This window comes from Mustela lutreola, chromosome 18, assembly GCF_030435805.1.
Source record: "Mustela lutreola isolate mMusLut2 chromosome 18, mMusLut2.pri, whole genome shotgun sequence".
In the NCBI taxonomy this organism is placed as follows: Eukaryota; Metazoa; Chordata; class Mammalia; order Carnivora; family Mustelidae; genus Mustela; species Mustela lutreola.
In genome coordinates this window covers 36975445-36990567 of record NC_081307.1, presented here as the reverse complement: position 1 = coordinate 36990567, position 15123 = coordinate 36975445, and the positions used below count along the sequence as shown (strand labels likewise).

Genomic DNA, 15123 nt, shown 5'->3' with positions numbered 1-15123 from the left:
TCCTGACTTGTTGATTTTAGCCATTCTGACTGGTGTGAGGTGATATCTCATTGTGGTTTTGATTTGTATTTCCCTGATGCCGAGTGATATGGAGCACTTTTTCATGTGTCTGTTCGCCATCTGGATGTCTTCTTTGCAGAAATGTCTGTTCATGTCTTCTGCCCATTTCTTGATTGGATTATTTGTTCTTTGGGTGTTGAGTTTGCTAAGTTCTTTATAGATTCTGGACACTAGTCCTTTATCTGATATGTCGTTTGCAAATATCTTCTCCCATTCTGTCAGTTGTCTTTTGATTTTATTAACTGTTTCCTTTGCTGTGCAAAAGCTTTTGATCTTGATGAAATCCCAGTAGTTCATTTTTTCCCTTGCTTCCCTTGCCTTTTGCGTTGTTCCTAGGAAGATGTTGCTGCGGCAGAGGTCGAAGGTTGCTGCTGCCCGTGTTCTCCTCAAGGATTTTGATGGATTCCTTTCGTACATTGAGATCCTTCATCCATTTTGAGTCTATTTTTGTGTGTGGTGTAAGGAAATGGTCCAATTTCATTTTTCTGCATGTGGCTGTCCAATTTTCCCAGCACCATTTATTGAAAAGGCTGTCTTTTTTCCATTGGACATTCTTTCCTGCTTTGTCGAAGATTTTAGTTCACTGTAGAGTTGAGGGTCTATTTCTGGGCTCTCAATTCTGTTCCATTGATCTATGTGTCTGTTTTGTGCCAGTACCAAAGCTGTCTTGATGATGACAGCTTTGTAATAGAGCTTGAAGTCCGGAATTGTGATGCCACCAACGTTGGCTTTCTTTTTCAATATCCCTTTGGCTATTCGAGGTCTTTTCTGGTTCCATATAAATTTTAGCATTATTTGTTCCATTTCTTTGAAAAAGATGGATGGTACTTTGATAGGAATTGCATTAAATGTGTAGATTGCTTTAGGTAGCATAGACATTTTCACAATATTTATTCTTCCAATCCAGGAGCATGGAACATTTTTCCATTTCTTGGTGTCTTCCTCAATTTCTTTCATGAGTACTTTATAGTTTTCTGAGTATAGATTCTGTGTCTCTTTGGTTAGGTTTATTCCTAGGTATCTTATGGTTTTGGATGCAATTGTAAATGGGATTCACTCCTTAATATCTCTTTCTTCTGTCTTGCTGTTGGTGTAGAGAAATGCAACTGATTTCTGTGCATTGATTTATATCCTGACACTTTACTGAATTCCTGTATAAGTTCTAGCAGTTTTGGAGTGGAGTCTTTTGGGTTTTCCACATATAGTATCATATCATCTGTGAAGAGTGATAATTTGACTTCTTCTTTGCCGATTTGGATGCCTTTAATTTCCTTTTGTTGTCTGATTGCTGAGGCTAGGACCTCTAGTACGATGTTGAATAGCAGTGGTGATAATGGACATCCCTGCCGTGTTCCTGACCTTAGCGGAAAAGCTTTCAGTTTTTCTCCATTGAGAATGATATTTGCGGTGGGTTTTTCATAGATGGCTTTGATGATATTGAGGTATGTGCCCTCTATCCCTACACTTTGAAGAGTTTTGATCAGGAAGGGATGTTGTACTTTGTCAAATGCTTTTTCAGCATCTATTGAGAGTATCATATGGTTCTTGTTCTTTCTTTTATTGATGTGTTGTATCACATTGACTGATTTGCGGATGTTGAACCAACCTTGCAGCCCTGGAATAAATCCCACTTGGTCGTGGTGAATAATCTTTTTAATGTACTGTTGAATCCTATTGGCTAGTATTTTGTTGAGTATTTTCGCATCTGTGTTCATCAAGGATATTGGTCTATAGCTCTCTTTTTTGGTGGGATCCTTATCTGGTTTTGGGATCAAGGTGATGCTGGCTTCATAAAATGAGTTTGGAAGTTTTCCTTCCATTTCTATTTTTTGGAACAGTTTCAAGAGAATAGGAATTAGTTCTTCTTTAAATGTTTGGTAGAATTCCCCCGGGAAGCCGTCTGGCCCTGGGCTTTTGTTTGTTTGGAGATTTTTAATGACTGTTTCAATCTCCTTACTGGTTATGGGTCTGTTCAGGCTTTCTATTTCTTCCTGGTTCAGTTGTGGTAGTTTATATGTTTCTAGGAATGCATCCATTTCTTCCAGATTGTCAAATTTATTGCCATAGAGTTGCTCATAGTATGTTCTTATAATAGTTTGTATTTCTTTGGTGTTAGTTGTGATCTCTCCTCTTTCATTCATGATTTTATTTATTTGGGTCCTTTCTCTTTTCTTTTTGATAAGTTGGGCCAGGGGTTTATCAATTTTATTAATTCTTTCAAAGAACCAGCTCCTAGTTTCGTTGATTTGTTCTATTGTTTTTTTGGTTTCTATTTCATTGATTTCTGCTCTGATCTTTATGATTTCTCTTCTCCTGCTGGGCTTAGGGTTTCTTTCTTGTTCTTTCTCCAGCTCCTTTAGTGTTTGGAGATTTTTAATGACTGTTTCAATCTCCTTACTGGTTATGGGTCTGTTCAGGCTTTCTATTTCTTCCTGGTTCAGTTGTGGTAGTTTATATGTTTCTAGGAATGCATCCATTTCTTCCAGATTGTCAAATTTATTGGCGTAGAGTTGCTCATAGTATGTTCTTATAATAGTTTTTATTTCTTTGGTGTTAGTTGTGATCTCTCCTCTTTCATTCATGATTTTATTTATTTGGGTCCTTTCTCTTTTCTTTTTGATAAGTCGGGCCAGGGGTTTATCAATTTTATTAATTCTTTCAAAGAACCAGCTCCTAGTTGCTGAGCAAAAGAGGGACAAACAGCTACTGGACCACGAGGGGAGAATTCGAGAGATAAGTGACACCATAAGTCGAAACAACATTAGAATAATTGGGATTCCAGAAGAAGAAGAAAGTGAGAGGGGAGCAGAAGGTATACTGGAGAGAATTATTGGGGAGAATTTCCCCAATATGGCAAAGGGAACGAGCATCAAAATTCAGGAGGTTCAGAGAATGCCCCTCAAAATCAATAAGAATAGGCCCACACCCCGTCACCTAATAGTAAAATTTACAAGTCTCAATGACAAAGAGAAAATCCTGAAAGCCGCCCGGGAAAAGAAGTCTGTAACATACAATGGTAAAAATATTAGATTGGCAGCTGACTTATCCACAGAGACCTGGCAGGCCAGAAAGAGCTGGCATGATATTTTCAGAGCACTAAACGAGAAAAACATGCAGCCAAGAATACTATATCCAGCTAGGCTATCATTGAAAATAGAAGGAGAGATTAAAAACTTCCAGGACAAACAACAACTGAAAGAATTTGCAAATACCAAACCAGCTCTACAGGAAATATTGAAAGGGGTCCTCTAAGCAAAGAGAGAGCCTACAAGTGGTAGATCAGAAAGGAACAGAGACCATATACAGTAACAGTCACCTTACAGGCAATACAATGGCACTAAATTCATATCTCTCAATAGTTACCCTGAATGTGAATGGGCTAAATGCCCCTGTCAAAAGACACAGGGTATCAGAATGGATAAAAAAACAAAACCCATCTATATGTTGCCTCCAAGAAACACATTTTAAGCCCGAAGACACCTCCAGATTTAAAGTGAGGGGGTGGAAAAGAATTTACCATGCTAATGGACATCAGAAGAAAGCAGGAGTGGCAATCCTTATATCAGATCAATTAGATTTTAAGCCAAAGACTGTAATAAGAGATGAGGAAGGACACTATATCATACTCAAAGGGTCTGTCCAACAAGAAGATTTAACAATTTTAAATATCTATGCCCCCAACGTGGGAGCAGCCAACTATATAAACCAATTAATAACAAAATCAAAGAAACACATCAACAACAATACAATAATAGTAGGGGACTTTAACACTCCCCTCACTGAAATGGACAGGTCATCCAAGCAAAAGATCAGCAAGGAAATAAAGGCCTTAAATGACACACTGGACCAGATGGACATCACAGATATATTCAGAATATTTCATCCCAAAGCAACAGAATACACATTCTTCTCTAGTGCACATGGAACATTCTCCAGAATAGATCACATCCTCGGTCCTAAATCGGGACTCAACCGGTATCAAAAGATTGGGATCATTCCCTGCATATTTTCAGACCACAATGCTCTAAAGCTAGAACTCAACCACAAAAGGAAGTTTGGAAAGAACCCAAATACATGGAGACTAAACAGTATCCTTCTAAAGAATGAATGGGTCAACCGGGAAATTAAAGAAGAATTGAAAAAAATCATGGAAACAAATGATAATGAAAATACAACGGTTTAAAATCTGTGGGACACAACAAAGGCAGTCCTGAGAGGAAAATATATAGCGGTACAAGCCTTTCTCAAGAAACAAGAAAGGTCTCAGGTACACAACCTAACCCTACACCTAAAGGAGCTGGAGAAAGAACAAGAAAGAAACCCTAAGCCCAGCAGGAGAAGAGAAATCATAAAGATCAGAGCAGAAATCAATGAAATAGAAACCAAAAAAACAATAGAACAAATCAACACTACAGAATATCTAATCCACTATCAGCAATGACAAACAATGAGTCCTTAAAAAGGCACCCCGCTCTGAAGAATCAGTGTGTACTTGGCTTCTATGTCTACCATGCCCTAACAAGTGCCACACTCTGAGGACTCCCATGATGCTTTCTCTATTAACATTATATCCCAAACAGTATTATCTCAGACCAAAGAACCCACTGTGCAGTAAAACAGTGAAAGAAAAACTGTAACCTATTCTATGTCCCAACCTAAGTTTCTGATAAAGGCCAAGATAAGATGCCACCCATATTACCAAGAGCTAGAATAAATGAGCCATATAATCAAGAAGTGGAATAGGCAGTTCAAGATGGCAGCATGGGAAGATCCTAAACTCACATTTTCCCATGGACACAACTCTACAGCTACATATGGGTCTGAAAAAGATCCAAAAACAAGCAGAACAGCTTCTCTACAACAACTGATAAAAGGGTCACATCAGGGTAAACAGGAGATACAGAGATAGAGTCTCACCAACACCCCACCCCCAGCAAGGCAAGCCTCACTAGGGACCAATTTCACAATCTGGAGATTCTCCCTAAGAAATGAGGGGTTTGTGCCTCACATCAAGTACCCCAACCCTAGAGACCTGCACCAGAGACACAAGCCCCCAAAACATCTGGATTTGAAAACCAACCTGGCTTACATTCAGGAGACCCCAAGGACCTAGGGAACTGAGATTCTACTTTGAAAGGGCACACACAGACTCACTAATGCCAGGACACAGCACAAAGGAATTTGGAAAAGCACATGAACCATATGCAAAAAAAGATTCATTTGCTGATCTTAAAGCATGCTCTGGAGAGGCAAGGGATTATTAGGACTCCCTCCAGGAATGGAGGTACTGGTAGGCACCAATTCTGTGCTCTCCATCTATCTTGCCAGCACTAGCACTGGCATGCTCCACTGGTGTGTCCTGGCCCTATACTCCCCTCCCGCCTTACTAAAACCAGTGGATACATGTAGTCCACACAGGAGATACCCCTTAGGCATTGGATCTGGTGAACTGGGGACTTGTACTTCAGTGTCCCATGGGACTGAAACAATAAAAGAGACATTTCCTGGCAGACTACCACCTCCCAGGGCATGAAGAAGGAGGAGGAAAAGGAGAAGAAGGAGAAACTATGATTTATTTACTTATCCTATAACTTCAGCAATGGGGGGCAGGCTTTAGAATGACCACACATCTAGAGGCTATGGAGGTGCTCTAAGGGATGTAGGCCAGGTACGCCATCTTTGCATCCCGCCTTTGCTTTGCTACATCTTGTGGGTACCTCCCAGAAAAGAGTTTATATACTAGAGCCCTGATTTTCCCAACTGTCACTCGGGGCACACATTCAGACTGCCCAGTCTAGAGGATAGCAGGGTTTATAAATGTGGCCCCAAAGGACTGTACAGTGTGTACTCTTGAGATACTTCCCCTTGGAGTACAGACCGATCTTGGTAAACAAAACAATTGGAACTTAAAAATAATAAATCAGGCAGTTTAGATAATCACAAAGACTCAAAAGACAACCAAAAATTTGTGTAAGGTTGAATGATAGGGCTAACCTCCTACACATGGACACTACTTCAAGATACATGAGGACACTCCTTCAAGACTGGGAGAGGTAGATGTTTTGCCTAATGCATACAAACAAACACAGAGTCAAGCAAAATGAGGAAATAGGGGATATTTTCCAAACAAAGGGATACAACAATACCTCAGGAAAAGACCTTAATGAAGTAGAGATAAGTAACTTACCAGATAAAGAGTTCAAAGTCATGGTCATAAAGATGCTCACCAAAATTGGAAGAATGAATGAATGCAATGAGAACTTCAACAAATAGACAGAAAATAGAAGAAAGTACTTAACAAAAGTCATAGAACTAAAGAATACAATAGCCAAATTTAAAAATACACTATAGGGCTCAATAGCAGGCTGCATTTTAAAAATACACTACATGGGTTCAACAGCAGACTACATGAAGTAGAAGAACAAATCAGAGCCGGAAGACAGCAGTGGAACTCACCCAAACAGGGCAGGGAAAAAAAATTTTTTAAAGAATTAAAAAAAAAATAAAGATAGCGTAAAAGTCCTATAGGACAACATCAAATGAAATAACATTCATTATAGGGATTCTAGAATAAGAGTGAAAGAGGAAGAAAATTTACTTGAAGTAATGCCTGAAAACCTCCCTAATGTAGGAAAGGAAACATACATCCAAGTCCAGGAAGTCCAGAGAGTTCCAAAAAAAATGAACCTAAAGAGATCCATGCCAAGACACATTATAATTAAAGTACTGAAATCTAGGGATAAATAATCTTAAAAGTAGCAAGAGAAAAACAACTTGTTATGTATAAAGGAATTCCCCCTAAGACTATGAGCAGACTTTTTTTTTTTTCCAGCTGTCATTTATTTTTGGCTCTTGGGGCAATGTTATATTTTCAATATGAAAAAAAAGCAAGTTCAACACAAAGCGGAAATTTGAAATGTAGGACAAGATGAAGCCTGTCCTACAGGGAATAGCAAAAGGAAAAAATGAGATGTTGCCAAAGATGGGAGGGTCTCCTTGGCCCCTTTCTGGAAGAATGATTCAAAAGATTTAGGTGGCAGTACAAACCTTTCTGTATATACAGAGCAGAGCTGGATATTTGCTAAGAAAAGGTGGGGATAGGGAGGGTCTTTCTGGAGGCTAGTCCCTCTTCCCCTTCTCCAACCAGGGAAAAAGAAAGGAATCCAACATATGAAGGAGGTTATGTAGGAAAGGGAAGTATCCTGCTTAACAGAGTGAGGCAGACCCCTGCAAAAGAAACAGCTCAGGACACAGCTTGGAAGAAGATGAGAAATAGAGATAATACTGTGAACACCTCTCCTGAAGCTGAGAGGGCCAGGGAAATTCCTGGAAATTAGGTCTCAAGAGCTGGATATCCCTCTCCAAACTGCTCTAGAATAGAATACGCTACCCCTTCCTTATAGGTACCTCTACTGCTATGAGGTAGCTTGGTTTCCTTTCCCCCAGGCTACCACATGGGCTTAGGATGGTGGCTGTCTACTGGGTTTTAAGCACTTGGTTCTAAATGGGACCTGATGAGACACAGCTTCTTGGAGAATTATCTTAAAAAACAAAGGGAAGTACCAACAGGACAGATGGGAGAAGGGGACACCAAAAGGAAATACAGGGTTACCCAAAATGGCAGAAATCTAGGTTTCCCGGAGTGGAAGAGAGGAGATATTCAACAAACAACAAGTGTTTATTGAGTGCCTATTATGTGCCAGGCACTGTGTTCTAGGACCTGCCCCCTCCACTTCCAAAAAAAGAAAAAAGGAAAAAAAAAAAAAAAGGAGACAGAGGCAGAAAATGTAATTCTGAGGGAAAGTACAGGGGCAGCTGAGGAAGAAGGCTGAGGAAATGGAGAAGCCTGAGGTGATAGCACTCTACCATAAGCCTCCTCTTCAGCCTCCTCACCAAAATCTTCCTCCTCTTCTGTGGTGGCATCCTGGTACTGCAGGTACTCAGAGACAAGGTCATTCATGTTGCTCCCAGCTTCAGTGAATTCCATCTTGTCCATGCCCTCACCTGTGTACCAGTGGAGGAAGGCCTGGTGCAGGAACATGGCCATGAACTGCTCTGAGATGCACTTGAAGAACTCCTGGATGGCTGTGCTATTTCCAATGAAGGTGACTGCCATCTTGAAGTCACAAGGTGGGATATTGCAGACTGCTATCTTGACGCTGTTGGGGATCCACTTCACGAAGTAGCTACTATTCTTTTTTGCATGTTGAGCATCTGCTCATCTACCTCCTTCATGGACATTCACCCATGAAGACAGCAGCCACAGTGAGGTAACAGCCATGGCAGGGGTCACAGGCAGCCATCATGTTCTTGGCATCAGAGACCTGCTGGGTGAGTTCAGGCACAGTGAGGGCCTGATACTGCTGGCTTCCACAGCTGGTTAGAGGTGCAAATCCAGGATGAAGAAGTGGAGCTATGGGAATGAATGTTGACGGCTAGCTTCTGGAGGTCAGCAATGAGCTGACCAGGGAAGTGGAGACAGGTGGTGACACCACTTGTGGTGGCTGAGACGAAGTGGTTCTGGTCTCCATAAGTTGGCATGGTCAGCTTGAGAGTGCAGAAGCAGAGGTCATAAAGGGCCTCATTGTCAATGCAATATGACTCATCTGTGTTCTCTACCAACTGATGGATAGAAAGGGTGACATTATAGGGCTCGACCACAGTGTCAGACACTTTGGGTGAGGGTACCACACTGAAGGTGTTCATGATGTGGTTGGGATACTCTTCTCAGATCTTGCTGATGAGCAAGATGCCCATTCCAGAGCCTGTGCCCTCACCCAGTGAATGGGTCAGCTGGAAGCCCTGCAGGCAGTCACAGCTCTCGGCCTCCTTCCTCACCACATCCAGGACTGAGTCAACCAGCTCAGCCCCCTCTGTATAGTGGCCCTTGGCCCAGTTGTTTCCTGCACCCAGAGTGACCAAAAAACAAAGTTGTCTGGTCTTAGTATCTGCCCAAAAGGACCTGAGCAAACAGAGTCCATGGTCCCTGGTTCTAGATCCACCAAGATAGCACGAGGAACATATTTACCATGTGTAGCTTCATTGTAGAATGTGGAGATGTGATCCAGCTGCAGGTCACTGTCACTGTGGTAGCTTCCAGTGGGGTCGATGCTATGTTCATTACCGATTACCTCCCAGAACTTGGCACTGATCTAGTTACCACACTAACTGGCCTGGATGTGCACAATTTCCCTCACTGTTAAAATTCATTTTAATTTTTTTTACTCACCTCAAGGTGTGTACAGGGCAAGAAAATGATATGGATTTTTTTTTTCTGTACTGCTAGTTGCAGGATGAAAGGATGGGATGTGTCCCAGAGGCTGAAGCAGCAAGGTCTGAACACAGCTTCAGGAAGGTTCTGAGCGAGAGTATGAGCAGACCTTTTAGCAGAAGCTTTGCAGGCCCAAAGGGAGTGTCATGATATATTCAAAATACTGAAAGAAAAAAAAAAAATAACAAAACACCATCCAATCAAGAACACTCTACCCAACAAGGCTGTCACTCAGAATCAAAGGAGAGATACAGATTGTTCCAGATAACCCAAAGCTTACCAACCTATACCACTCAACTAGTTGTAGAAGAAATACTGAAGGACTTCTTTAAGCTGAAATGAAAAGGCACTAATTAGTTACAAGAAAACATTTAAGAGTAAAAAAAAAAAAGTAAAAAAAAAATAAAACAAAGAAAAGAAAAGGAAAGAAAAAATCACTGGTAAAGTTAAATATATAGGAAATATGGTAAATTAATCATTTATAAACATAGTATGAAGGTTAAAGGACAAAAGTAGTAAATTTAACAAAAACTGTAATGGTTAGGAGATACAGAAAATAAAAAGATGTAAAATATGAAATCAAACAATGTTGGGGGGATAATAATGCAGAGTTTTAGAATGTACCCAAACTTAACTTGCAATCAACTTAAAGCAGACTGTCATATATAGGCAAATACATGCAAGCTTCATAAAATCAAAAAGCAAAAATCCAAAGTAGATAATGAGAAAAGAATCTAAGCATAGTACTAAAGAAAGTCATCAAAATACAACAGAGAGAGCAAGAGAAGAAGAAAGGAACAGAAGAACTACAAAATAGCCAGAAAACAATTTACAAAATGTCAATAAACACATACCTACTAATATAAATGGACTAAATTCTCTAACAGAATGGATAAAAAATAATTCATCTGTGTGCTACCTATATGAGACTCACTCCAAATATAAGGGCATACAGACTGAAAGTGAAAGATAGTCCATGCAAATGGAAACAAAAAGAAAGTTGGGGTAGCTATACTCATTAAGAGACAAAATAGACTATAAAACAAAGTCTGGGGATAAAAGACAAAGATGAACATTACATAATGATAAAGGGGTCAATCCAAAAAGAAGATACAACATTTATAAATATTTATGCACCCAACATAGGAACACCTAAATGTATAAGGCAAATATTAACAGACCTAAAGAGAGAAACTGATATAATTACAGATCCCATGGACTGAAAAAACACTAAGGAAACATCAGCCTTAAACAACACATTAGACAAGATGGACCTAATAGATAATATTTAGAATATTCTATGAAAAGCAAGAGAATACACATCCTTCTCCAGTGCACATGGTAAACATTCTCCAGAACAGATGTCATGTGAGGCCAAAACAAAGCCCTAATAGGCAGCTACATGCAAAACAATGAAACTGGACCATTCTTAATACCTTACACCATACATAAAAATTAACTCAAAATGGATTAAAGTCCTAAATGTGAGACCTAAAGCCATAAAACTCCTAGAAGAAAACATAGGCAGTAAACACTCTGATTGCAGTCTTAGCAATATTTTTTTAGACCAGTCTCCTCAGGCTAGGGCAACGAAATCTAAAATAAATAGACTACAACAAACTAAAAAGCTTTTGCACAGCAAAGGAAGCCATCAACAAAATAAAAAGGCAAACTATAGAAAGGGAAAAGACATTTGCAAATCATATATAAGGGGTTAATTTCCAAATCTATAAAGAACTTCCACAACTTAATATCCAAAAACAACAACCTTATTAAAAATTTGGCAGAGGACTTAGACATTTTTCCAAAGAAGACATACAGATGGCCATAAGGCATATGAAATGGTGCTCAACACCACTAATCATAAGGGAAATGCAAATCAAAATCACATTGAAATATTGCCTCACATCTGTCCCATTGGCTATTATCAAAAAGATAAAAAATAACAAGTATTGGCGAGAGTGTGAAGAAAAAGGAACCCTCATGAACTGTTGGCAGGAACACAAGCCAGTGCAGCCATTATGGAAAACAGCATGGAGGTTCCTCAAGAATTTCAAAATAGAATTCCTATACTATCTAGTACTTCCACGTCTGGGTATTTATCTGAAGATAAACAGCACCATTTGAAAGAGATCTATGCAGTCCTATGTTCGATGCAGACGTATTTACAATAGCCAAGATACAAGAACAAATTAAATGTCTCTCTATGGTTGAATGGATAAAGAAAAAAAGAGTGAAGTGTTACTCAGCCATAGTCTTCTGATGCATCGTCAGACACACTATCTGCTGCCCCACCGGCGCCCTTTCAGCCATCAAAAGAATGAAATCTTGCCATTTGCAACAACATGGACATAGGAGAGGTATTATGGTGAGTAAAATTAGTCAGAGAAAGACAAATACCTTGATAACTTCATTAGAGATGGAAGTTAAAAAAACAAATGAAATGTAACAGAAATAGACTTGTGGATACAAGAAAAAACTATTGGTTATCAGAGTGGGGGCAGGGTTGGGAGTGGGTGAAACAGATGAAGGGGATTAAGAGGTACAAACTTCCAGCTATAAAATAAGTCTTGGGGACGTAAGGCATAGCACAGAAAATATAGTCAATAACATTGTAATAACTCAGGTGACAGATGGTAACTAGATTTATCATGGGGATCATTTTGTAACATATAAAAAATCAAATCATTATGCTGTACACTTTAACAGGATATTGTATGGCATATATACTTCAAGAAAAAAAAAATTCCGTTCTTTGAAACACAAGACAGTGAGAGAGAAGATGAGGGGCAAGAGAATAAGCTGGAGGAAAGGGGGAGGTTTTTATTTTTTATTTTTTTTCAAAACAGGATTGCTTTGGGTTTTATTATAAATCTTTCACACAAGAACATTTGAGGAGGATAGTGATCCAGGAATGCCAGGGACTGAACCAAGCCAAGCGGTCACTTCAGGACACAGGATGTGCCATTGAGACGAGGGACCCCCCACTCCCCTACTTCCAGGGAGCTCGCTCTGTGAAGACCGGCGGAGGGAGATACACGACTGTGCGTGGAGAGTGAGCAGGGGTCGCCTGACCCGGAAAGGTGGGCGCAGAACCTCACTGAGGGCCACGAGTAAGACCAAGCACAGCACTTGGAGAAATCCAAGTGTCATGAATGCGGGAGGTCGATTCCTGATAGGGACCAAAAGTCGGTCACACTAAGCAGGGAAAGATTGTTAATTGGCATAATTAACTGTAGCAACTGATGAGACAGACACAGGAATTTGAGAAGGATGGACAGAAGTCTCACTGCAAGTCCACGAATTTAATGACGGACAGAAAGAGTCAAGGGATGGGAAGGGCAAGTCAGACAGCTAAAAGGCTAAAAATTCTGCATTTCCACGCAAAGACAGACAGACAAACTGCATGAATGGAGATCAGGCAGAAGTACAGAAACAGAGCAAGAGAGAAACTCTGCTGGGTTAAAGGACGGGAAGGCGCCGTCTCAGAGTGGAGGGGTTTTCAGAGCAAACTTGCTCGGACCACCCACCTTGGGGCCACCAGAAGCCTCTTGCCGGGATGCCCACATTTGTGGGTTCCAAGACACTATGTTACAAGTTGAGATATAAGGAAGAGGAGGTTAAACAAATTTGGGCAAAATTACTGCTGTGGAAGCTCGGGACACAGGATGTACTCTGGCTTTCACCGAGTCTGTGACCTTCAAGCACTGGGGAGGTGACCGCCAGCCCCCCGCACGTCTCCATAAGCGCGTGACTCGGCGAGCAGACAGCACGGCTGGCTGTCGTCACCGGCCTCCGGCCCCGAGCCCCTGACACCTGCTGCTAGTCCCAGTCCCCTCCTGGAAGGAACGGCTGACTACCCCCATCCATGCCCTGGGTCTGGGGAAAGATCCTCCACTTCGGACTAGGCAGGAATGAGCACCTGCGGCCACTACACGCCACGGGGCCGAATGTGCTGGACCCCACAAATAATGGGCACAGCGTGCCTCGGCGTGTTGCGGCCGACAGGACAGACCGCCGGAGGACTTGTGAGCTACGGACAGTCCTCTCTCACGGTTCTGGAGGCTGCAGGTCCGAGACTGAGGCACGGGCCGATTCAGCGTCTGGAGAGAAGCTACGTCCTGGTTCCCAGTCGGTATTTTCTCCCTGTGTCCCCAAACGATGGAAAGGGTGAGGGAACTCTGTGGCATCTTTTTTCTAAGGGCACTGATCCCACTCATGAAGGTGCCACCGAACTGCCCCCTCCTCATATGATCACACTGAGGGTTAGGACTCAGGGTAGGAGTCTGAGGAGGACACAACCCACTTGGCGTGTGGCAGGGCACGCGTGGCAAGTGGACAGTGCGGATCCACCACACTAGGAGCCCTTGAGGTTCTGTCTGCTCTCAGGGGCTGCTGGAGCGACAGCAGAGGATCTGGGCCTCAACTGATACAGTAAATAATTCTGCATTCAACCCAATATTGACAGTTCACAATACAGTATGTAATGGAGACCTAGTTCCTCCTCAAGCAAGGGCTCTTCTGGCAGCCACCAGACCCATGTGGCTACTGAGCCCACAAAATGTAGCTGGACAAAAACACAAGCTGTAGGGAGAAAATACACTGGATTTCCATGATATAGTCCCCCCCAAAGTAAAATATCTATAAGTATAGGTTTACATCAATGACATGCTGAAATGATAGTATATTATGTTAAATAAAACATAGCAATAAAATTAATTTCACCTTTTCCTTTTTTCTTTTCACTAGAAAATTGAAACTTAAATATGTGGCTCCCATTTTAGGTCTTTTCAGCGATGCAGATCTAGATGGTGCTTAATAGCTAATAGATGAGCGATCAATCTTTCAACACTGACTGTGGTCTGACACCTACAGCCATGCTCTCAGACCTAAGCCCCCATGAGATGGTCAGACAGCTGCAGACGGTCCGATTCAGCGGGTCTGGAGGGGCCCAGGCAACTGACCTTGGAGCAGGTGACACAGATACCACTGGGCCAGGGACCTGACGTGGAGAACTGCCATCACAGCACGTCCAATGGGCTCTACCATCTCGTGTGGCCTGAGAACCAGCTCGAGGAAAAGTTTTTGTTCGCACTGGGTAGGACTTCTGGTTGGTCCTCCTAAATTGCAAACCTAACAAGCCTTCCAGGACAGATCGTTCATGAAGTTATCCTAGGCTCTCACAACCAACGTGAGGAGGCTCATAAGATGTTGCCCAGTGGTCTGAAAGCCAGCAGCAGGCATCCCTGCGGATCTTGACAGGTGCCTCACAGGGATTGTGACACAGACACAGACAAACCTCTGCAGACACAGACACATTTGCCCCACACGGGCTCCCAATGTGCCCATGTAAACACGTAATTCTATCACCTGTATTGATGAACATGTAGAATTTTAATCTGACCAGTCTCCTAGGTGATTATAGTTTCCTAGGATTTTAAAACACTATTCTCTAAAGAATATACAAATATAGTCTCAAGTAATCCATACAGAAGTAAGCAAAGAAAAATAAAAATCTCCGCTCACCACTACCCATGCTGCCCTCTCGAGAGGCAAATTCTTTTATGATTTTGATGTAAATGTTTCCAGGACACCTACTATGTGTTTACACGCGGATCTGTACACCTATAAATCATCTTTCTGTTATATAAATGGGATTAAGTTCAACACACTGTGTGGAAATCTTTTTTTGTTCCTTAAGAAGAACATTTTAATGTTTGAGACGATGTTTTATGTCCGAGAATAGAATGCACGTGGGCTCATGTAGGCACACATGTGTGCGTAAGCACCTG

General features: G+C 41.5%; 1 pseudogene; it reads right to left on the bottom strand.

Annotated features, from left to right (window-relative positions):
- Positions 1-9056, bottom strand: part of LOC131820577 (tubulin beta chain-like) — a 38723-nt pseudogene extending 29667 nt beyond the window's left edge.
- Between the last annotated feature and the right edge of the window lie 6067 nt (positions 9057-15123).